Below are 27,150 nucleotides of genomic sequence, written 5' to 3' on the forward strand. Positions count from 1 at the left end.
ACAACGAAGAAAATCCCAAAAAAAAATTCAATACATAAAAAATCTGGAGAAAATTCCAAATTAAATTCCGAAAGATGCCTTGAAAAATCCTAAGGAACTCCGAATGAAACTTAAAAAAAAATCAAAAAAAAAAAAAAAGATCAAAGCGTGATTCCGAAGGAATTTCCGAAGCAACTGCTCGAAGGAATTTTTAAAAGAACTTCCCGAAACAATTTTCCGAAGAAAATTACAAAAAGAGTCCCGAAGAAATTTTGTAGAAATTTCCAAATGAAATTCCGAATGAAACTCCAAAGTAAATTTTGAAGGAAATTTCGAAAGGAAATTCCAAAAATTTCAAACGAAATTCCGAGAGAAACTCAAAAGGAAATTCCCGAAGGAATTCCGAAGAAAATTACTAAGGAGTTTTCAAAGAAAATTCCAAGATCCAAAAGAAATTCCTAAGAAAATTACGTAGGGAATTCCGAATGTTATTCCATAGGAAATTTCCAGTAAAATTCCGAATGAAGCTCCTAAAGTTATTCCAAAGGGAAAGCATTGGGAAAATGCAAATGGGATGGAAAACTTAACTTCGTGGAAAAATCGAAGAAAATTCTGTAGGCGAATTCCGGCACGTATTTTGTTCGAAGAAAAGAAAATTTTCTTGATGGGTATTTATGGAAGAAAATTTCTACTCTTTGAAGAGAATGTGCGCCGGAATTCGCCTACTGGAATAGGATTTAGATTTTTTCTGGGTAATTCCTGTGCAAATTCCTATTTAGGTATTTCGAATCAGAAATAGTGAGTTCCTAGAAACTTGCATTAATTTAGAGACCAAATCTCTAAAAAGAGACCTGCTAGTAGCCCTGTTTTCTGGAGAAGTCCCAGAGTGGATGCCTCTCTGTCCCGGAGTTCCTTCACAGTTTTTTGGACGTACAGATGCAGCTGACAGTCCTGGGGCATAGAACCCCTATATTGTGGGGCATACTGTCCATTTGTTGTGGGACGCACTATTTGTTTGTTGTGGGATGCTAGAGCATACTGTCCAGGCCCTTTTTGAAGAGTGAGATTTAGATGATTGTATAAAATATATATTTTTAGGTAACAAAGTAGGTTTTGAGGAGAAGCTAGCATTTCTGGAACAACAAATTTATTCAGCAGGTTATGGGCTAACATGTGGTGGTCATTGAAATGAGTAACTCTGCCACCAGGCGGCGCTAGTGAGCATCGAAATTTTGTTTTTCTAATACCTCAGGTTCCTGACCACTTAGAAAGATGGCGTCTTCGGCAAAGTTGTTCATTAGCTCAAGGACTATCATTATAAAAGTTATGAGATTTAATAGGGCCTTCCTTAGCCGAGTGGTTAGAGTCCGCGGCTTCAAAGCAAAGCCATGCTGAAGGTGTCTGGTTTCGGTTCCCGGTCAGTCTAGGATCTTTTCGTAATGAAAATATTCTTGACTTCCCTGGGCATAGAGTATCATCGTACCTGCTACACTATATGGTCGGCGTTAAGTCAGTGCGGACCAAGTACAAAACTTGGGAAAATTGGATTATTCTGCCATTAGATGCAAATTAACGTTATCTCCATTTCATTTTGATCCGATTTGATGAATGTTGAAAACTGGGAGAGATATGCAACAAATTTACTCTGGATGATCAATAAAAATCAATAAAAGTATGCAGTCAGAGTGGACCAAGTGATTTTTACCATAACAACGAAAACGATCGATGCACTGAGAAAGTCTAGAAAATGCAAGACATTTCAAGTTATTTTCCAGATTTTTCGACATGGAATGATTTTTCTTCCCATCCATCAATAGAAACTCATAAACATGTCATAATTCGATGGATCTTATTTTGATATCTGGCCATTTACCGTATTTGAGAAGGTGATCAGAAATTGCAACAATTTCTGTGCAGACAGAGTGGACCAAGTGTTAAAAAGCAACAAACTGATTGATTATTGCATTTTTTGAGTCGATTTCAGAGTTCGATAGAAGTTTATGGTAGTTCTATGGTGTATGTATGGACTGTCCTAGAACCCGCTTATTGGACCAGTATATTTTGGTCGGTACTCAAGATTTTCACTTGGTCCACTCTGACTGAACACATATTTGAATATTTCTGCTCTTCAACGCCCTGACTCTTCAAAACCTTAATTTACAAGGTATCGTAATGCCATTGATTTTGAGATTGAAGATATGGATTATTGAAGAATTTACGATACTGATGTCGAAGGGTCTTGGAAACATGTTCATCTTAAAGATATGCACCCAGTTTGACCACGCAAGGCTTAAATGATTGTTCTTGAAATTGTTCAGTCAGAGTGGACCAAGTGCACATAGTCCATCAAAAAATCGTTCTATCAGAGTTTCGGATTGTGATTTTTCATGTTTATCACTTCACATTATATTGTTTGAAAGTAGCACAAGGATGGGTAGAAATATTGAACCAAAATTTTACTGAGATAAAAATATACAAAGCGTTAGACTTTGAGCCCGTTTTTCTCAAAATATGAAAAATGTCACTTGGTCCACTCTGACTTAACGCCGACCATATACGAATGCGAAAATGGCAACCTTGGCAGAGAAAGCTCTCAGTTAAGAACTGTGGAAGTGCTCATTAAACATTAGAAGAAGAAGAGAGAAGCAGGCTTTGTCCCAGTGGGGACGTAATGCCAAGAAGAATAAGAAGAAGAAGATCATTCAATCATATATTTTTCCCAGACGCATCTAACACCTTCCTCCCCAGCAGAAAGAAATTGAACAAAGCAAAACCGTCGTCGTCGGTTTGGGCGCGTGGCCAACCGGTACCTGACCTGACAGTCGCCGCGCGCGCAGGATTGCTTCATTCAGCGACACCAAAGATAAACGAACACAGAAAAAAAAACGCTAACATCGTTGCGGAGGAGGTCACAAAAGTTGACTTATTTCAATAAATCGAGGAAAGATGACGACAACGTCGACCGGAAAGACAATAGCCTCAGAGGGTCTGTCGTCATTGCGTGTGGCGTGAGATGCATTTTTAAACCGTAACGACACGACGCTGTCAGGAGGTAACACCCCAGAAAATTTCAATTTAGTTCGGCCAAGGTGGCATACTCCGAACGCCCCCTCAACTGGACGGATGGTGTTGTTTTTTGTTCGCTCTTTATGGACAAAATCCATGTCGAGATGCATCAGGTGAGATTTGTGGGGCTCTTAAGTCTTTTGCACGGCCGGCATCGCTATACAAACCATAATATTTGGTTATTCATTGTGGCGCATTCTTTTCGCGATAAACTTTTGTGCTTATTCGGAGAGATAACATGGAACCGATTGTGATTTCGACTGTAACCTGATATTGGAAGTATTTGAAATCCCACGCTTCCTTTTGTGAACTGTACGGAGCTAGGTTTGGGCAGTGTTGCAAATTTCACTTGACGATGATCTTTTGTGAAATTGCGATAATACTGTTGGCCAAATCTCGCATAACTTGTGATCTCGCCCTAAAAGCCATTGGAAACCGAGTGTATAGCTCCTTGTTTCTAAGCAAACTAATGGGCCTGGATGAAAACTATCACCACTGGGAGATAGCGGAGGATCTTCTCTTCATCTTAGCATTGTTGAACAACGTATAAATCCATTCGTTAGCTCGGTAGCAACAAGTTACACTCGGTTACCAATGGCATTTAGGGCGAGATCACAAGTTATGTGAGATATGGTCCGTTTGGCATGGATACGTTTGCCTGAATGAATGTTTGATCTACTAAGGTACCTTTGCGAAAAAGCTCGAAATTACTATGAACAAGGAGAATTTTGATTGTAAGTATCAGCCTCAAGCCAATAATTATTTTATTATGTCAATGGGGTCACAATGGGTCAATACATTTGAAATATCTCCGTTAATATTTGGAATAATCATGAAAATTTAAATGGTATACTCTTTCTAGGTGTTGAAAGTTACCGACAAAAAAAAAATCGGGAAGAAGTAGATTATTTAAAACAAATGACTGGAAAAAAACTTGAAAATAGTGCGTTTTTCATTTGCCCATTTAAGGATGTGATAGAACATCACACTTATAGGTGAAATAATATTATTATAAAACTTTCTCATGTTCTGTTGTCTATCATCTTATTTGTTATCGGTAAGTAGTATCACACAAGAATACAGGACGATTTAGTTACTATATTCCTAATCTGGCATTCAAGAAATAATTATCATGTGGTTTTGGAACACGATCAAAGCAAACGAAGAAAAACATTATATCTATAACGTTCTTGTGAAGCTCAGAATCGTTGTTGGCTAGCGGGAGCACCACGAAGAACCTTGCATTCCATTCTGACCACGGTGGACAAAATTAAGAAGGTGATATATTCCGAAAACTGACAGCTACTTGACGACGTCATTCCTATCCACCTCGAACAAATTTGCGAAAAAAAATGATCTAGTGGTCGGAAGATGTATGGTACGAAGGAGTGACGTCACATGTTTACAATCAAACTTTATATTTACATCAGTAAAGAGCCAGCCTTGTTAATTTTTATGCCGTGATTCTGACATTACTATAGGAGTGAGGCGTCGAAATTGTGCCATGCCTACTGTAGTGACCGGCGGAACTACTGATTCGGCTCATTTCTAAAATGCTTCCGTTCTTCCGTATATCACTCGGTAAACTTTTTTTTTTTTTTTTTTTTTTTTTTTTTTTTTTTTTTTTTTTTTTTTTTTTTTTTTTTTTTTTTTTTTTTTTTTTTTTTTTTTTTTATTAGTATCATTCCAAACATTACATTCATTATTTCTTATATCTAGGTGTTCTGTGTTATTAGACAACACTATCATCCTAATTTGGTAAAACAAATCTAAGATTTTATTAACATTTTGTTAACAACATATTACATTTCATTTGCCGTAGCAGTTCAGTTTTTTTACAGGTGAGTTGATTTCACCTGCTTATAAGAGAAAAAAAAAAGTTTTGAATATACTTAACCTAACTTAACCTAAACATATAACGCATTAATCGTGGCAATAGAAGATTGTAACGATTTTTGCCTGAAATTATTGATTATTTTATTTGACATTTGTTCCAATGTTTCAACATTGGATATCCTATGTAACTCATTGGTACTATACCAGGGAGGAAGCCTGAGAATCATTTTCAAAATTTTATTTTGAATTCTCTGCAGAGCTTTCTTCCTGGTATTACAACAGCTAGTCCATATTGGTACAGCATACAACATGGCTGGCCTGAAAATTTGTTTGAATATCAAAAGCTTGTTCTTAAGACAAAGTTTTGATTTTCTATTAATAAGGGAATAGAGACATTTTACATACCCGAGCAAAGTTGAATAACAAAATGATAAGAAGTCTTGTTACCTGGTTATCATCATTTGATAATTGATTTTGTTATCACCTTGGCTGAATTAACAGCCAACATAACAAAAATGAGAACTCAAATTTGTTTGTCGAATAACACAGTAATAGCAAATTATGTTATCATTGAGATCAAGTTGATAACTAAATTTGCATAATCACATATTTTTGAATTTTATTGTCATAAATCAAGGAAAATTTTTGAGAGATGAGTGTTTTGGATTAAATTTAGGCTTCAAATAATTTTACAAAATTTTGTATTACGAAAAGTAAACTTTGTTAAATAACACACGCTTCATAAAAATGTTATAGGAAAGATGTATGATAACATATTTTGTTATCAACCTGTTATCAAAAATGTCTGTCACGGATACAACGATAATAAATTTTGTTATCATTCGGTCATCATTGATAACAAAATATCAAAATGATAACAGCGATAATAAAAGCTGTTATCAATTTGATATCATCCAGTTATCCGACTTTGCTCGGGTATTTGTTACATTTGGCTTGAATGCCCTCAATGTGATTTTTGAAAGTTAAATTCTTATCTAGCATGAGCCCTAGATACTTAACTTCATCTGACCAATTTATTGGAACCCCTCTCATCGTGACAACATGCCTACTTGAAGGTTTCAAATAAAGAGCTTTTGGTTTATGTGGGAATATTATTAGTTGAGTTTTGGAAGCATTAGGAGAAATCTTCCATTTTTGCAAGTATGAAGAAAAAATATCCAAACTTTTTTGCAATCGACTACAGATGACACGCAGGCTTCGTCCTTTGGCGGAGAGGCCTGTGTCATCCGCAAACAAAGATTTTTGACATCCCTGAGGTAACTCAGGTAAGTCAGATGTGAAAATATTGTATAATATTGGTCCCAAGATGCTGCCTTGGGGAACACCAGCTCTTACAGGAAGTCTTTCAGATCTGGAGTTCTGATAATTAACCTGAAGTGTACGATTTGACAGATAACTTTGAATTATTCTAACAATGTATGTTGGAAAATTAAAATTTTTCAATTTTACAATCAAACCTTCATGCCAAACACTGTCGAATGCTTTTTCTATGTCTAGAAGAGCAAGACCAGTAGAGTAGCCTTCAGATTTGTTGGAACGGATCAAATTTGTGACACGTAAAAGTTGATGAGTGGTCGAATGTCCATGGCGGAATCCGAACTGTTCATTGGCAAAAATTGAATTCTCGTTGATGTGGGCCATCATTCTGTTCAAAATAACCTTTTCAAAAAGTTTACTGATGGAGGAAAGCAAACTGATTGGACGATAGCTAGAAGCTTCTGCAGGATTTTTGTCTGGTTTTAAAATTGGAACAACCTTAGCATTTTTCCATTTGTCAGGAAAATATGCTAATTGAAAACATTTGTTAAATATATCAACTAAAAATGATAAGCTACTTTCTGGAAGTTTCTTGATGAGGATGTAGAAAATTCCATCATCGCCAGGAGCTTTCATATTTTTGAATTTTTTAATAATAGTTCTCACTTCTTCCAAATCAGTCTCCCAGGCATTTTCGAAAACGTTCTCTTGATTGAGTATATTTTCGAACTCCTGAGTAACTTCATTTTCCATTGGACTAGTAAGTCCTAAATTAAAATTGTGCGCACTTTCAAACTGCATAGCAAGTTTTTGAGCTTTTTCGCAATTAGTTAGTAATAATTTGTTTTCCTCTTTCAATGCCGGTATAGGCTTCTGAGGTTTTTTTTTAAGATTTTAGATAATTTCCAAAAGGGCTTAGAGCCGGGGTCCAATTGAGAAATTTTATTTTCAAAATTTTTGTTTCTTAAATCTGCAAAACGTTTCTTGATTTCTTTCTGCAAATCCTGCCATATAATTTTCATAGCAGGATCACGAGTGCGTTGAAATTGCCTTCTCCTCACGTTTTTAAGACGGATCAAGAGTTTAAGATCATCGTCTATAATCACGGATTCAAATTTTACTTCACATTTTGGAATTGCAATGTTTCTGGCTTCAACAATGGAATTTGTTAAAGTTTCAAGAGCATTGTCAATATCAATTTTAGTTTCTAAAGAAATGTTAACATCAAGATTAGAGTCAACATACGTTTCATATATATTCCAGTCGGCTCGTAAATAATTGAAAGTGGAGCTGATAGGATTGAGAATCGCTTCATGCGATATTTGAAATGTAACAGGGACATGATCAGAATCAAAATCAGCATGAGTAACTAATTGGCTACAAAGATGACTAGAGTCGGTTAAGACCAAGTCAATCGTAGATGGATTTCTAGAAGAGGAAAAACATGTAGGGCTATCAGGGTATTGAATTGAGAAATATCCTGAAGAGCACTCATCAAATAAAATTCTGCCGTTGGAATTACTTTGAGAATTATTCCATGACCGATGTTTGGCATTAAAGTCACCAATGACAAAAAAATTTGACTTATTGCGAGTCAATTTTCGCAAGTCAGTTTGAAGCCAATTAACTTGCTGTCCAGAGCATTGAAAAGGCAAATAGGCAGCTATGAAAGTATATTTACCAAACTGTGTTTCAACAGAAACACCTAAAGTTTCAAAAACTTTAGTTTCAAATGACGAAAACAGTTGATGTTTTATACGCCTATGAATGATGATTGCAACTCCCCCACATGCCCCATCAAGTCGATCATTACGATAAACAAAAAAGTTAGGATCTTTTTTAAATTTGGATCCAGGTTTTAAATAAGTTTCGGTAATAACTGCTATATGCACGTTATTAGCTGTAAGAAAATTAAACAGCTCGTCCTCTTTACCATTCAGAGAACGAGCATTCCAATTTAAAATATTTAAATTATTATTTGGATCCATTAGAAAAACGTAATCCAATAACAATTTTATTTGTAAATTTTACACCTACTTGGACTGCTTCAGTCATAGTGGTGGCTTTGAACATTGCATCAATCATTAGATTCAATTGTTCAGTTAGAAAATTAAAATCAGAGGCAGACATATCATCTGATGATTTCCCATTGGAATTTTCGGTAGACGAAGAAGCGGGGTAGGAGTTACCTGTGGCGGTAGGGTTTTTTCCATTTGATTTGAAACAAGTAGAATGGGTACTCATGGAACGAACAGGGGAAGAGTTCAAATTACCTGCTACGATATCGGCAAAGGATTTACCGTGGGTAGATACATTCGAAATTGAAAGATTCGAACGGCTACCCGACGGATTAAAATTTGTTTGTGAATGAGCATGATTATGATCTTCCTGGTGGGTATGATTCCTAATCAAGCGATCGTTAACTGTAAAATGAGCATTGTTCGATACTCTACCAGGCAAATTCCGGAAACGACCGTTATCGTAACGGATATTATCCTTCATCTGCTTGGCACGAGCCTCAACGACTCTTTTGCGTGAAATGCATTCCCAAAAGTTAGCTTTGTGAGGGCCCTTGCAATTGGCGCATTGAAATTTTCTGGTATCTTCTTTCACAGGACAGTCGTCCTTAGCCTGAGAAGAACCTCCGCAAATCATGCATTTAGCATCCATGCGACAATTTTTTGTACCATGACCCCACTTTTGGCACCGACGGCACTGAGTGGGGTTCTGGTAATTTCCTCCAGGTTTCTGGAAATGTTCCCACGTCACACGGACATCGAACATAAGTTTAGCTTTTTCTAAAGCTTTAATATTATTTAGTTCTTTTTTGTTAAAGTGAACTAAATAATATTCTTGAGAAAGCCCTTTCCGAACAATGCCAGATTGGGTTCTCTTTTTCATAATGATTACTTGGACTGGGGAAAATCCAAGTAAATCATTTATTCCATTTTTGATCTCTTCAGGTGACTTATAGTCACTTGAGAGACCTTTCAAGACGACTTTGAACAAACGTTCAGTTTTGTCGTCATAAGTAAAAAATTTGTGCTTCTTCTCTTCAAGATATCTGAGAAGAAGTTCGCGATCTTTAAGAGTTTCCGGCAAAACGCGACAGTCTCCTTTCTTTGCGATTTGGAAGGAAACCTTGATTCCCCTAATGGAGTTCAAGATCTCCTGCCTAAATCCCCCAAATTCGGAACAACTGACCACGATAGGCGGCACTCTTTGCTTCCTCACTTGAATCAAAGAGCCTGGGCTAGAGGCTGCTTCGATTTGGTGTTCGGAAAATTTGTCTAGAGCATCGAACTGATTGCTCATTTCAATACAATTATTCATTTCACCCTTGGAAGAAACTTCGCATTCCGGGGAAGCGTCCTTTCTTCCATTCTTGCCACGTGTAGTGACAGTTTTAAAACCCACTTTTTTGGAAGGAAGTAGTGAATTCAGAGATTCACCCTTCCTTTTGTTAGTTGTTGATACCATGTTTAGTTAATAAACGAGAAAGACGTGACCTTCGAGAGGTTTTTTCCCTAGACGGTGTCCAAGAAGGATTACCACCGCTAGCTTTCGCCAACGGGTCCAACGAAAAATCGAAGGCACGGGTCCAAACAAGGATCGTAAAGGGATCAATAGTAGAAAAAATAGTACTGAAAAGTACTGTTTAAGTAGCACTGAAAAGTACCGTTTTTAATTTTAGCACTGAAAAGTACTGTTTGTGTAGCACTGAAAAGTACTGTTTTATTGCTTTAGGTAGTTTTTAAGAAAACTTCCAAGAGCAGAGAGAATTCGTGTACGCACAGCACGAAGGTACGATGCGCACTGACACTCGGTAAACTGATTCCACAGAACAGATAGCCATCCTAGAACAAAAAGTAATTTTCATCTAGAGTACAGAAAAAGTGAAGAAGAGTAGGCGAATAAAACATTACTTGCCCCACTGGCATTTACAGTGCATCATATTGACGTTAATTTCGTCTAAAATGATCTGCCTCGCTCGTATAATTTGTTTGACGTTATGTCAACACCGTTGATTCGCCAGCACAGTAAGCCTCGCAGTGCACCTAAATCAAAACATATGGCAACAAAAGCCCGACACGCTTTGAACTTAGCACCCATGGCACGTTGTATAGCGCATCAGATCCGCTATCCAGCCTGAATACAATGGCTGACGTTTGAGGAGTAGAAACGATTACCGAATTCCGGTGTTCGGACAGAGTCGCGATCTACAAAATCAGAAATAAAACTAAGTAAATTGCTCAGTTATTTTTTCTTTATTTGATGGAATTTATACTCATCTTTGGTCATTTATTCCCACGAATTTCTTAAATAGTGCGGGCCGAAGTGTGGAATTACGTCGGATCAATTAGATGTCTTAACTGCACTTGTTGAGCGTGAAATGACGAATAAACGCAGTGTAGATACCCAACTAATCCGACATAATCACATAGGGCTTATTCACAAATTTTATAAAGCTGAAGGTGGTGGGTGGGTGTCCTTAAGATGTTACAAGTCATATGAAATTTGATAAATATTCATACAAAGTGCGTTACGTCAACAAAGGGTTTGGATGGGTGTCAAAAATGGTAATTTTTAGCATTACGAAATTTGTGAATAAACCCATACTTCTAAAATTAATATATTTATAAAATGCTTGACTTCATAAGTGCTATTATTTTTCAACAAAATTTAATGAATTAAAAATATCCATGTCACAATAATTAATAAGTTCAAAACTTGATTGAAAAATATGCTTATGAGTTAAAAAATATTAATGTTTATGACGATTAAAACTCCTAATAACATATTACCCTGGAGATGGGACAAAGTTTGAATCAATCCGATACGATTTTTTACTTAAACTGTTATGCTATTTCTGGTTGTTTGCTCATTTCGAAATTTTCGGTTTTGAAGATGACATAAATGGCCATCAAGGTGTTCACTGAAATATGATCTGTGATTATATTATAATGGTCGCAAACTATAAAACCATCTCCTCTAGATTTTTTGATTTTTTTTGTCAATATTTGTATGTTATTAATATTCCAGAAAAAAAAATACTTCGCGTGGATTAACTGAAATTAGCATGGAAGAACATGAATCAGATCAAGATATTACATGAGAAAAGTAAGGACAATGTAAATTCGTCGAAACCGCTAAATACGTTATATTCGGCCTACAAAGTAAAATTTATAAAATCCCGAGAAATTACACGTAATTTGTCAAATTAGGAGAACTTATATGATTATCTCAATAAACTTCTGATTTTTGTTTATGAAAATTATTTACTTATTTTGAGTCGAGATTCTATTACAAATGTTCTAATCGTTTAGTTTCAAGATGGACGTTTTTCTGGCTTGTTTGTCTTGCTCTAAAATTTGCTTCGACAATATGATATTAAACTTATCATCTCTATTTGTAAAATAAAAAAAGTATTTCCTTAGAATTTAAACAGATAAATATTTTCAGAATATTTTCACTGTAACAGCCATATCATAGCTCTTTAAGTTCAAAAAGGTGAAAAAGAAATAAAAAGATCTAATATAGAGAAGTTTTTTTGTTCAAAATCCTCTAAATCTAAGAAAAAAGCATCTAGAAAACTCTTGAATTATAGACACCTCAACATAAAGCGTTCATACCATCTACCATATATTTTTAATTCTATAAATGTAAGTTTTTAAGAAATCGTTCTTTACTCTGGATGGTTTACCCCCCTCTTCATTTGCTTATCACAGAAAAGAAAGATGCAGAAAACTTGAGGGAATGTTATCGAGAACTATGTTCGATTTGTTTGATCACTTACTACACTCATTGTTGTTTAAGGAAAATAAATAAATAAAAGTCTGGAATATTGTAAGAAAATTGCATGATATTATTTTATTACATATGTGCACTACAACATTTACACTTTGGCCGTTTTTTCTTACAAAATGATTAATTGAATCCAGGCTTTCAATTTTCGTTTGACCCGAAATTTTCCACGCAGCTTGTAAATAACTTAAAATTAGCTCAGTTGGAAATCATCAGCATTTCGTAACAAACTTTTGAGATATCACAAAACTCAGATTTAGTCAAAAATGACGATTTTTTGAATAAGCAAAAATTCTTAAATGAATACATTAAGAGCAATATTCCAAATATCATAAATTTGGTTTTTAGAATATTTTTTTTATTAAAACTGCTTGTTAAGTTAAGTTTATTGTTAAGTATAACTGTCTCAAAAATTTTAAAATTGAAAAATTGATTGTTTTTTTTTTGCAAAATTTGATGTTTGCGATAACTAAAACAATATGTAAAAAATTGTGAATTTTTAGCTAAGTAAACTTAAAGTTATGTCTGAACTGCGATTAAGATTTCAAGGTCATCTGAGCACTAGAAACCGAAACCTTGACCTCCAAACTTGACCATTGAAAAAACATTTATCTCATTCATATTGAAATTCATTTAAATAAAAAATTGTACGATCTGAGCACTAAAATAAGGAGAAAATACAAAACAATTTTTCGTTACCCTTAAATTCAATGAAAATATTCCGCTCTACCTTTTTTGCAACAACCTTGGAGTACAAATCTAGGAAAAAATATTTAGACGAGTTGTCTTGTCTAATTCTGTACATTTTTCGAAAAATTTACAGTGTAAAAAGCTTGCCCACCGCCACTAGGTGCGCTAGTGTTCGCGTTAATTTAAGGCAGCTGTTTTTGTTGTCATCATTCCCATCTGTTCTGTGCTGATTCTCAATATTCACATCGCGAAGTTCATACTAGTATTAACAAGTCATATCATGGTATGTGTAACACGGGCCATATACTGTTACCAATACGAATGTAATTATGAAATTTCTTCTGTATGTATTTGAAATAAAACGTTTCTGGAGTTTCATTTCAAAAGGGTTTATTTTTTTTTGTATTCTATCATGTACTCTACATCCTTCATTACCTCTACTCTTCACTGGTATACGCGATACAAAACCATATCCTTGAAACGCCCTGGCTTTCTAACAACCCTTTTAGACTTCATCTCGGACTGATTTTGGTCGTTTTCTCCACAATATTCATCCAAGACCTTCGAATCGTGGCTACTTATTTCTTCTTGATCATCGCTCAGTATTTCATCATTACAAGTTCCCAATTTGTTTCCAAACTCCGATGCAAGTTTAACATCACGAATATTCCGAGAATATTGTACTCCTCTATCACTAACTATGATCACCTTCGATCCCTGCCTTACTAGAACCGTATATCTTTCTTTGGAGAAAAGTGGATCAAACATAGTCTTCCTTTGCACCGTCATAACGACCCTGTCTCCAGTTGATATGTCTGAGGGCCTAGCTCCATGTTGCTGATCAGCGTACCTCTAACTAACTTGGCCAATGTATCTTTATCCCGAATCTCTGATCGATCTACATCAGCAGTATTGAAATCGGATTCCCAGAGACACGGAAAGAATCCCCTGTATCGCCATCCTACTAAGAGTTCAAAAGGCGTTATTCCAAGCCGGGAGTGGGGTTTCACGGTGTTATGCATGTGAACGTACTCTTGCAGATCAATTCTCCAGTTCTTCCTATCTTGCTTCGCACCAGCAAGGGCCTTGATCAGGCCTTGATTTTGGCGTTCAACAGCGCCGTTGGATTGTGGATTCAATGGAACTGATTTGTGAATTTCGACCCCTTTATCCTCCCAATACCCAACGAAATCTTGGCCTTGGAACGGAGGACCGTTGTCAGTTTGCAAGGCTAATGGCAATCCCCAGGTACAAAAAATCTTACACAACGCTTGATTAGTGCTTTTTGCATCAGTAGACCACATTTCAATGGCAAACAGGTACCTTGAATATGTATCTAAGGCAACTAGCAATTTTACAGAGCCGCAACCGGGGACTGTTAGAAAGTCTGCCTGTATGATTTGCCAAGGACCATCGGGCAGCTGACGGCTAGACAGTGGAATCGGAGGATTCCTTCTGGATATCATCAGACACGTATCGCAGCTCCTGACATGCTTTTCAACGTTGGTCGACATACCCGGCCACCAGAAATGATCACGCATAACTCGTTTCATAGCCCCACAACCAATATGACCCTGATGGGCGGTTGCTAATGCTTTTTGACGAAGTTTTTCAGGTAGAACGATTTTTTCCTCCTTGAAGATGATGGGCCCCAGCGTTCGCAAAAACTTATCGTGGATTTCAAATTGCTTTAAGTTTGCAGGCCACATTCCAAACTCGATTGCTCGACGGATAGCTTTCTGGTCCGGATCTGTTTCCGCTGCCAACTGAATATCCTTCCAAGAAATATCCATAAATCCACTGTCCAGGTTGTATAGAATGTGCTTATCAAACTCTTCATCAAACGGGCAATCTACCTGTGTTTCTGCTATCGAACGAGATAACGCGTCAGCTATGTTGAGATGTCCAGGGATTCGCTTCACCGAAAAATCATAGCACTGCAACCTGAGAGCCCACGTATCCGCGCGAGATACTGATCTTTTACCGCTTCTGAACTTATTACCAAAAATAAACTCATTGGCTTCTGAGTCAGTCCTTGCGACAAAAGATCTCCCGATAAGATAAACCGAAAATCTCTCAATCACCCAAACCATTGACAGCGCCTCTTTTTGCGTTTGAGGGTACTTTTTTTCAGACTCCGAAAGTGATTTTGACGCACAAGAAATGATGCGGGGGACTGCTGTGCTGTTGTATTGGACCAACACGGCCCCAAGACCCACTGGCGATGCATCGACGTATAACTCGGTGTCGTCTTCTTGACTAAAGTACCCTAACTTGGTAATAGACTGCAGCGCTTTCTCCTTAAGAAACATGAACTCGTTATCTTCTTCGTTCCTCCAATAAAACGTATCCGATTTAGCCAAATTACGCAAATGAACGGTTTTATCAGCACGATGGAGAATGAAGCGTTCGGAAAAGTTAACCAGACCTAAAAAACTCTTCACTTCCTGCTGAGATCGAGGTGTTCTGAAGTCTTGCACGGCTTTCAATTTTGCATCGTCCACTCTAAGACCATCGTTTGAAAATGAATAACCAACGAACGTGACCGTCTGTTGGCCGAATACACATTTTTCATTATTCAAACGAACATTGTGCTCACGTAGCCTGTCGAGTACCTGCTGCAGGTTTTCATCGTGCTCTTTTCTTGTTTTCCCGTATACCAGAAAATCGTCCAAGTAAATGATCACACCTTTGCAACCTGACAGTACTAGTGTTTGAACGATTTCCTGGAAAATATCGGGGGCATTACATAACCCGAAAGGGAGTCTTTTAAAGCGGTACATTTGATTACCAGCAAACAAATTTGTTAGGTGACGTGAATCCTCATGAATTTCGACGTGAAAGAATGCGCTTTTCAAATCAATCGTCGAGAACCATTGCGCTCCGTCAAGCTCGCCAATGATCTCCTCCAAAGTGGGCATTCGGAATGGAGTACGGATTATGGATTTGTTCGGGCCGCGAAGATCAACCACGAGCCTAATATCGTTCTTCCCTTTCGGAACAACTAGTAAAGATGAGCAGAACGACTTATCCATATTTTCCGAAACCTCTTCGATTATTCCGGACACCAGGAGCTCACGAAGTCTTCGTTCTGTTTCTTGCTTGAATGCGGCTGGAATATTCGTAAATATGATCCTTGATGGTGGCTTAGTCTTCCCGGATAAAAACGTATCATTCAGTAAATGGAATAAACCATTAATGTACAATATAACGTATTGGATACAATACAGCGTATTGTAATTGAATGTCGAAGCAATATTATTCTTGTTTGGATATACAATTCAAAAACAATATAATATATTGTAACAGAACATTGTATTGTTTTTAATTGGTTTTATACCTTACAATTTTGGTCAAATTCCTATTTTCGCGTAAAACAACTGTTGCTTTTTTCTATGTAGCTTTGCTGAAAGAAATGAACAAAACAAGTTCAGAAAGCAAGAAATGTTGGGTGAAAAATATTCAAAAAGTAAAAATAAGTAGTTTTTTAGAAGTCACTTGACATAAGCTGTAACGACGAATGCAACCATGATACAGTTCGTTGAATTGTTTTTGTATTGTACAACAATACACGAATTGCTAATAAAGACAATACATGAACATTATATCGTATTGTATGTTCAAAATGTTTGTATGAGAAAATATCTATATTTGTATTGTTACGATACTTAACCACCCATACATTATATTGCAAAAATCCCATATACCATACAGTGAACTGTTCAAAACAATATATTGTACTGTAATTGTATTGTCATTTTACATATACTGTATTGTATTTCCAATACATTGAATGGTACTGTTACAATACGTTATATTGTTTTTGTATTGTATTTTTTATTCGGGTTGTCATATGACAGCGTGACGGGCGGCACATTAAACTTCGGAAATTTATCTGATGAAGTCAATGCAAGCATCTCACCCGGTAACAATTTTCCAGAAATCTCAGCAGAATGTCCCGATACTGGTACACTCAATCCTACCTGGAGTACGCTGTACCTAAAAAGTTCATCGAATTTTTAGTAAACTGTGGTTACTGTCCATTGAGAGTAAGCAATTAACCTTATCGCGGTACTTCTGCTCAATAACGGTCTAGCTTTATCTACCACATAAAACTTCTCCATGTAGCATGGACGATCATCAGATATCACCATTTCTGCTTCGAATGTCGCAGAAACATCAATGTTACCCGGGGTTGCATAGGGGAAGGCGGGGCAGTATGGTCATACGGGGTGAAATGGGTCACCTTCCATTTGAGCTTAAAAAACAGTTTTTCACCTCGATAACCTTAGGACCTCATAAAGTATGCTTCAATTAGCCACCAACGTGAAAACCACGCGAAAATATGATTTTGTACTTCATATATCGATAAAAATCTGAAACGTTGATGCTACTACGAAAATCTTATAAGATTTTGGATGTAAAAATAAGCTTTGCATAAAGTTTTGTTTATTGTTTTCAATTTTTTTCACAGCAGTTCGTTCTTTCATTATTTAATGGCATTATGTGCACGAAATTGTATAGATTCTAAAATAAATTTTCAATAAAACATAATTTATATGAAACATCTGGGAACGGGGCAATATGGTCATAGCCGGTCAAAGCTATCTTATCACAAAAATAAATAATCAAAAATGGCATGTAATTTTTGCAGTTTCATTGCAATATTGTCGTTGCACGTGATTTTAATTAAAACTAGAATTTTTAATTGGTTCAACTTATTTGAATGATAATGTTTGAAAACTGAAGCTCTTAGAACCATGATTTTTTGAACGGTCAGCAAAACATACCTTTTCATGATTCAAAACAGACTTCAACCCAGTTTTTGTACTTAACTCTATCATGTATACTGCCTTTCTTCTAAATTAAGCCTTACGAACGGTTTTCCATTTAAAATAATAGGACTTAGTATGGTGGCTCATATTGCCCCGTAGGGGGGACCATTTCGCCCCGTATAGTGTAGAGTCACACACAAAATAGTGTTTTTCAAAAATGTTCCCAACAAAATTCTAAGTAATTTTTTTACCAAAATACAATTGTGGTATGAAAGGAAATACTTCAAACTACAAATTAAGCTTATGAATCGATTAAATTGTATTTTGTTTCTATGCATTTCAAGAACTTTTGCTTAGGTGGACCATACTGCCCCTATTGACCCTATGCTTGAAGAGGTTTATCGGAGCCTTGCTTGATTTGAAACATCGATCGCTTACAATCATCATCACTAATCAGCTAATTGAAAATTTCGACGTTTATGGTGTTGACCTCCGCACCAGAATGTATCAGGAAAGCTATTGGAATCTTGGCAATGTACCCAACGATTATCCCTTTCTCATCGTGACAAGCAACCTTTCTGTTGTAAAACAAATCGATAGACTCAACACGCTGGAAAAAATGTGAGAACAAGTATTTTGTAAGATAGAGTTCATGTTTTACGAGTTGCTTGTATTATCCCCATAACAAATAGGATATAAAAAAAAACAAATTCCAAATACGTTTCGAATTCAATAATCAGAGAAAATATTTATTTCAAATTCAATTATCAATTTAGTTCATTTCAACAGTCAGAACAGAGCAATAAGTCATTAGGATGAGGATTAGTTGTGAGGATAACAAATATCAGATCCGCTGATTACGTTGAAGATAGATCACTTACAGAGTCTTTGGTCAGGTCGTTTGTATCGTCTTCTTCCTTGTGCACCGTAGCAACTCGCTTAGGCTTGGGAGCAGAAATATCATCTTCTGATGCTCGTCGTTTCAATGGAAATGGTTTCGACGATTGGGTACAAGCCCGTTCGATGTGTCCTTTGCTGTGGCATTTTCGGCAAACCTTCTCTATAGCATGGCATGTTGACGCGGAATGATAATAGCTGGTGCATCGCCAACACTGCGTACGTTGGTTGTTGTCATTGCCTTTTCTTCTGAAATTTGCTCTGCCTCTCTCACCAACACCTCTCATACCAAATTTGGACCCGAAATGATGTTGTCCACGAAACTGAGGTGCACTGCCTCGAAAGGTTCCATGAGAAACTGCTGCTATAGTTGTTTGCTCCGAAAAGTGATGATTTTTGGCAAAAATCGCTTCATTGAGCTGCTCGATCTCGTTCGCACGTATCTTATCCATTAAATCCACTAAAGAATCGCCTTTCCTCAGTATTTTTCGTCCTGCCTCTCGTACCTTGATATTGATCGCGTGTAACTGAAGGACATCTGCAACGTTTTTGACTAGTTGCTCCTCACCATATTCGCACAACTTAGCCACTGTCATTACACGTTTCACGTAGCCCACGTCGCTCTCTCCAGCCTTTTGCGTAGTGGATCGCAGCTTTTGCCGCTGCAGCAAGACGTAATCGCGGGAGCCGAAATAGTCATCCAGTCGACGAATAGCATTGGAATAAGGCTTCAATACTGCATCAGGTGTCGTTGAGGAAGATGCGGTACTTTCCAGCACATCTAACAGCTTACGGCCAGCATTGAGTTTGAAAATATTGATCTTCATCAACTCGTCCGATACTCCCACTAGATTCATCGAAGCCTCAAGCTGCTCTTTCCACTGTTTGTATGACTTTTTGTCAATATCGTCTTCGCCATCGCAGAGTCGACACTCGGTTATATTCAACGTTGCAAACGACATAGATGTCAACAACGTAGAATCGTTTCTGACACTAGCCAAATCATCTCGAAACGTTGAATGACCTCGAGGATGAATACCGCAGCTGGTGTCCAAATCAGTTGCTTCACTCCGTTGTTTATTATTCTCACGCACTTGTTTAAGCTTATGAGAAAGGTTGGCGGAGCGCTTTTTTCCAACTCAAGCGCTTTTTCCAACTCTTTCTTCGTTGGCTTGTTGGGTTTCCTAGAAGCGAAAAGATGAGCCAAAATTCAGAAACTGTTAACTATTCGCTGAATTGGACACTATTACATAATGCCGAGTTTCGAATCAATTTAAACATTCGCTTGTATATTTTTTTTTGTTCGTGCCGTAGACAGTTAAAATAAAAATAGGCTTGCTTTGTTTATGTTAAGAGCTTGATCTAGCATAACAGATCACGCACACACAAAAACTTTTCTGCACGAGTATACCAAGCCACACAAAGTTGGTTTGTCGTCTTACTCACACAAGAGTAGTTTTAAGATCACATTACTGAACCACACAAGGTTCATTTTCTTCATCTACTCACGCAAGAGTTAGTCACATGAACCACACGAAGTTCTTTTAGTTTGTCCACCCACACTAGGGAAATCATGATTTTTGATACACTGGGACCACTCAAAGTTCCGACACATTAGACCCACACTAGGGTTATGTTGTAGGTATCCAAAACAATTTGAACGGCAATGTTCAAATCTCACAAGCCCAACTTGCAACAAGGCAGCCATATTAAAAAAAAAAGTTTCTCCAAAACCACCGGTAGCAATTCTGCAAACCCAAATGGTTTTCTGGATTTTTTTCATCCGAATTAGATTGCATTGATTAACTTTTTATTGCCAACATAATTTCCTTCAAACTATTACTTACTTTATGGGAGCGCCGTTGGCTGCGCCATTTTTGTAGTGACCGGCGGAACTACTGATTCGGCTCATTTCTAAAATGCTTCCGTTCTTCCGTATATCACTCGGTAAACTGATTCTCAATATTTACATCGCGAAGTTCATACTTGTATTAACAAGTCATATCATGGTATGTGTAACACGGGCCATATACTGTTACCAATACGAATGTAATTATGAAATTTCTTCTGTATGTATTTGAAATAAAACATTTCTGGAGTTTCATTTCAAAAGGGTTTATTTTTTTTTGTATTCTATCATGTACTCTACACCTACTATATCGTTTGATGTCCGATTCGATGCTACATTCTCGGAGTTCTTTCAACAGGCTTTTGATTGTCAACCATCATAACAGATCTATGACAATGTTCATTCAGTACCACACAGTTCTATGATCCGCAATGTCACGTAATCCTAATAAATAACAGCAGCATACGAGAACCTCGTCAAAAATCGTTGAAATCTTCTAGGTTAAGTAAATCGAAATAATAGTTTTTGCAATTTCTCATCGTAATAGGCTGTTTTTAATCACGCCAACCTGTCATAAAACGGCCTACTTTCCTGCACTGAAGTATGCAGTGCGGGAATAGTCATTACGCAACTGAAACCAGTGCTGTAATGATTCATTACGCAACGCTTTCTCATTACGGAACTGTTTTGAGTTGCGTAAGGAATCATAACAAAACAATTTTTCAGAAATTGTAAAATAATGGTGAATGCATTCCAATATAATTTCTGATACCCTCAAGTGATCATCTACGAAATTGCAAAAAATGTTGTAGGGTAAGGGATCTAATTTTCGACCCAGTGCTAATTTTCGACCCATAGATAGAACAAATGTTATTTAAACTACTATGTGAAATTTTCAAACATTTTGAAATCACTGGAATATGCCATTGCTGTTATACCTGTCACGATCCATTAAAAATTACATTTGTATAACGGAGTTTTAATCCTAAATTGATAATTCCTGATATCCCTGTGTCTGAATCAGTCCTTTTTTCTTCCATCGATGAAAAATCGCCACATATTGAAAAGGCTTAAATCAGTATAAAAACTGATCAAAGTGATGCCTAATCGATAAAGTTTGATGAAGACAGATAAAATTTAAGCATATTGTACTTAATTTTGTGCATCTATAAGCAAAAATAAAGTTTATTACGCGTTTGAAATTGTTCGAAAATTGAAACACCAGGTTTCAATTTTCGACCGGTCGAAAAAGCATGCCATGATTTCAGCAGGTGTGTTTCAGTTTTCGACCCTTCATCAGAAATAAACATCGATCATAATGGTGATTGTTCTTTCGTGGAGTTGAATTTCTTGCTTCAACGGTTTTTAACTAAAACGGTAAGAAATATACTCATCTTGCTTCAATTTAATCAAAATTATATGAATTAACATATTATAGCGCCCAGAAAAGTGCAGACAAGTACAGTACCGACCACAATGGAGGAGGAGGCAGAATTTGAGGTGTGAATATTCGGCAATCAGCGACGAGGATGGCTGACTCAACGTTGGACAGGGTGTCTACTCGTTTACATAAATGAAATTCCCTGATATTTCCAGGTTTTTTCAGGTTCTGCAAAATAATTCCAGGTTTAAGAAATACTCCAATTTCAGACATACAAAAAGTTATTGACAAAATAATTTGCTTCAATTCGTTTAAAGCTTCCAATTTTTTTAATGCATGTCGAAGCTATTTAAAGGTGGAACAATTTCAAAGCTTAAGTTTTTGTCAACTGAATTGTATTTGATACAAAGCCTTGATTGTATTTGATAAGAAGACTCATTTAAATATCGTTTGTAAGAGCTCTGATCATCATTGTAAACTAAACGGTATCTTCAAGTGATTCAGTATGCTTAACCCTTCAAGTTTATTGATTACAGCGTACTTGTGCAAAAAACAGATAATGAACTACATATTCATTTTTGGCCCACGTTCAGTGAAGAAATCTCAAAAGGTATCCATGGGCAGTTTGGATACTTAAGACAGATAAATGGGCGAAATAAATAATACTTACAAATGTTTGTGACAATATTTCACAATTAAAATACATGTCGTAAAACATGTTTTTCGATAAATATTTCAATTATTTTCAAAAGGAATTTCACCAGAGATTAATTCAAGTATTTGCCCAAAGATCCAGATGTTACTCCGAAGATTTACTCAGGCTAGGATAGATGGATGGACTTCTTTATTTGTGAAATTTGCACCACTAGGCTAGCTCACATCTTAAATGTCTCCAGGAGTTCATGAAGTGATTATTTCCCATGGAATCCCTTCGAGAATTTTTCTAAGGAATTCGTAAAAGAATTTTGTTTTAGATATGTCAAAAACCCGACCTGGTTTTTGCCACAGAACTTAACAGAAATTAACTCTCAGATCGTCAGCAATGTCTTTACTGATTATTTCGGATGTTTTCCAAGAAAGACCTAAGTCCTCCAAGATTTCATCCAGTAATTCTTCCATCGATTTTCCTTTGACATCCTCTAAGACTTCCGTTTAGAGCTTCTTCAAAAATTCAACCAGAAGTTTCTCCAAAGATACATCTAGGGATTTCTTAAAAATTGTCCTTCATATTTTTTTTAAGATTTCAACTTCAAATTTTTCTAAGGATGACTCCGGGAATTACCGTAAAACGGGGTAACTTTGAAAATGCGGGTAACTTAGATAATGCGTAACCCACCACATACTAAACGAAATATCATAATTTATGTTGATCAGTTAAGCAAAACGAATGCAAAACTAAAGAATATTAGTATGACACTTCATGTAAGAGCGGTTTTCATTTGAATCAAGAACATATTAGGCTTTTTATACGAATTTAAAAAAAATTACACAATTTTAGCATTTTCGAAACGCTTACAAACAATCTGTTCTACGATCACCATTTGATGTAGTTTTGAATAGATGGCCACTTATCTTTCACAGCATAGTTATCATAGAACTTGAAATCGGTCTCAAATCTCTTAGCGCATAGGTTCCCAAACTTTTCGAGTGCGCGACCCACCTAGCTGTCTGGCATATTCTTCGCGACCCACCAGGTGAAAAAAGTTGATAAATTAATTTTTCCACTAAAATTTTTGAAGTCTATCGTTACTTTTTTGAAAATGACATGCACCGCGAACGTTTAAATTACAAAGTCTACGATGTTGCTTACATTTCAATGTGACTAATTCTCGTTCAATTGACAACAACAACAACAATCACATCGAAATATTCTATTCCACCATATTACATATTTGATGGGAATATAAACTTTTCATAAAATTTTACGAACCAAGGAAAACAGTTTTTCTCAGCTAAAAAGTTATTTATTTTTTGATATTTAAGATAATTATTTTTTTCTGAGCTGGAAATTTCAACAGTAAGAGTACTGTTTATCAATTAAACTCACTGAACTCCCAATATTTGTGATAGAATTATTTGAACAAAGATTTCAAATTTCATTTTTGCTAAATTTATTGTACACAGCAAAAAGTTGTGACTATTAAGTAGCACGCAATTTGGAAATCAACGGAAAATTGTGGCAGGCATTTGAAAATTACAAGCGTTAGCCAACAGCTGAAGCAAATCAGACCATCTGTCAACCAATCATGACCCTTGCAATAAAAAATTCAGTTCAGTGCGCTAGAAATTTATTGTTGACTGCTCTTTCAAATTCACGATGAAACCGCCAACCATCGAGCGATTCTGTGACACATTCATTTAAGAAAGAAGCTGTTCCACTTTCATTTTTCATTTACTGAGATGGTGAAACAGCCGAGAGAGCTGGAGCGTGTAGCTATCACTAAAGGGTCGCGAGTTCGATTCTTGGATACATTTCTGTATTTTCTCTTTTAATTTTGAAGCTATCATCAACTTATTTTCAAACCAGCAGCAATGTAGTTTTAAGATCGCACATAATGATGAATATATTTTGATACATTCAATCCGTCATAGTTTTAGACGTTTCGTTCGCACTATGTTTGTTTCCGAAATTTGCCACAAAAATGTAGTATGTAAATCTATAAATTTATCCAAACTCCTTGTACAGTTACGTTAATGTGAAAAAAATCACCATATTTATACAAAACTTTTCTTATACGAGAAAAAAGTTTTGTTTGAAACGAAATGTTTTTAAAGCTTCAATTTTCTAACATCTTTCAAAAAAAAAAAATAAATGCCATATCAAGTGTTTTGATCATCAGTACTTATGACTGTTAGGCTCTAGAAGAAATGCTGAAATGAATAAATGGGAACAATTTCAAACCATTTGCTTCGAATCGAGGAGACATATGAAAATGTAGGAAAAAATCTAAGTCGATCAACACAAAATGAGATATTTTTTCGCGACCCACCAGAGAGCAGCTCACGACCCCCCTGGGGGTCGCGACCCACAGTTTGGGAAACTATGTCTTAGCGAAAAGCATTTTCACAAACTGGGACCATTTTTGTAATCTAAGTCACAAATTTCCATGTAACGTTAAACGTATAACGTTATTCATTCAATTTTGTTCGAATCATACTCCATTATCAAAGTTAATTTCCAAAAGCAGTTTTTTCGTTCAAAATCAATAAAATTTACAGGAAAATGTGTTCACTGTACTCTATTCTTTAACCGAAACACAGTGAACATATTTTCATTGAATTATTTTCAGTTTTGAAAAGAAAAACTGCTTTTGAAGTTTTGATGATGATGATGATTACGATGACGGAGCGTTGAACGTTAACCCAAAACAGAAAACCAACTTTCGATTATATGAAAAAATATATATCCATTCATATAAAATCTTTTGCCAATCTATCGACTGTAATCGATAGCTAGGATGCCAGTACTTCTTTTAAAAATATAAATTGTACATCTTTGAAACAGCATGCATAAATATTCAAGATTTCTTCGAAAAAACTATCAAAGTTACCCCGTTTTACGGTACTCAGATTTCTTTAGGAATTCCTACAGTAATCCTTTAAAGATTTCTCAAGGAAGTCTTTACAGATCTGTTCAAGTATACTTCCAGAATTTTTTTTTTAGGCTTTTCTGCCTGAAAATGTGAATGCAATTTTTCAGAAATTTGAGAAAATGTTGAATTTGTGAGGTATTTCTAAAGCAAATTTTAAAGCAAACTCTGATGAAACTTATGTAAGTTTTTAAGTCACCCGGTTACTAGAAGAACTCATAGACCCTTGAAGAATTTTTAGAAGATTTTCTTGTTAAATTGTTGGGATAATTGAATAAAAAAAAGAAAAAAATATGTGTATAATTTTCTGCTAAAATGCTAGTGTTAATTAGTATGGAAACTCAAACTTTTATCACTTTTGTAAGTTCCATGGGATTTAATGAGAAATGTTTTGAAGAACTGCAGTTGTAAGTGAATGAAAAACCGTATTTAATACTATACCATTTAATTCCACTAGAGTTTGTATCCTTTGACAAATACGCGTATTTCGACCTCAACTGAAAGGCCATCTTTAGTTTCGTGTACTAGACTCGACTGCAGTTGTAATCATTCGATGAAATTCTGGAGAAGTCTAGAAGAATTCTATGATGAAACACAGGGTCGAGTTTGAGAGGAAACCTCTGAACAATTTCTTTCAAAAACTGTGGAATTGACCTTTGTGGTTTTTGTTGGAAAAAATACAGTAAACATTCTTAAAAGATCTCCTAGAGTAACAACTAGAAAATTCGGTTGAAGGAATAATGGAAAAATATCTAGAGAAAGTCCTCATATAGTGTTTCCTGGAGAAAATTCTGGATAAATTACTCAAGATCTTCTATAAAAATCTCTGGAAGAATAACCTAGAGAATTGGCAGAGGAATCTCTAGAAGAATTTCTGGAGATATTCTGATAGGAATCCCTGGATTATTCCTGAAGGTTTTCATTCGAGAAATCTGAGATTAAATTTTTAAAGAATTAGTTGAAAAGTCTCGTAACAGTCACCGAAGGTTTCTCTTATGCCTACATCATTTAGCATCAGAATTCACTGCAAGCAAGATATGGAAAAAAGTGACTTTAGAGACCATCATGTCTTGGGAAGTCGATAAGATTCACTAAACATCTAAAGGTGGGTTTTGATAGCGGCGCAGCCGAATTTTTTTGGGGAGTTTCTACGTGAAAGTCATTTGTCATGTACACATTCTACCATGATTTACTGCCACAAGGAAATTTCCCTGATTTTTAGTGAAATTCCCTGAGAATTCCAGGTTTTTTCCAGGTTTAACAAAATTCCCTGATAATTCCAGGTTTTCCAGGTTTTTCCAGGTAGTAGACACCCTGTTGGAGTATGTCCAAGGGTTGCTTGGTACTGCTAAAAGGCCCAGCTATTTTAAAGACAATCATCCAGGTGAATTGATAGAACATGATAAATAAAATCGCGATATTCTTAGAAAGGAGCGGAAGAAAAATGATTCGAGCAAAATTTGAAGGGGAAAAAACAATGTACCGAAACGGCCCATCAAATAAAAGTCGAAGCCTAAAAAGCAGTCAAAATCGAGAGCTAGAAGAAGAATTTGAGTATTTTTCTTGAACTATTAATGGAATGAAATAAATGTTTTAAACATAATGGCTTTACATGTTTCAATAACAATATCCCGTTGCTGTTTTATATCCTATCGCAACAGTTGAATGTAATGTAGTATGTTCCACGTGAAAACGTTAAATGGTAGAAAAATCAATTAGTATTCATGAATGGCGCCTTTCCTTGGTCATACAGTTTGTACTTAAGGCTCAAGAATCCATCATCCAATCATCAGCAATCATTAAAAATACAAAAACAGGTGTCTCGTTCAAATTAAAAAAAAATCCTCAGAAAAATATATCATCACAATCTAGATAGCAAGTGTAATGCAATGATAGATTTTCTTGAACATTGCTTAAATTTTGAGCAAAAAATACAGGTTTTGTAAAGCTTTGTAAAACATGATGGTTACTTTCCTCTTAAATTATGATATCGTAGCCCACAAC

The sequence above is a fragment of the Aedes aegypti genome, chromosome 3, assembly GCF_002204515.2.
Source record: "Aedes aegypti strain LVP_AGWG chromosome 3, AaegL5.0 Primary Assembly, whole genome shotgun sequence".
NCBI lineage: Eukaryota > Metazoa > Arthropoda > Insecta > Diptera > Culicidae > Aedes > Aedes aegypti.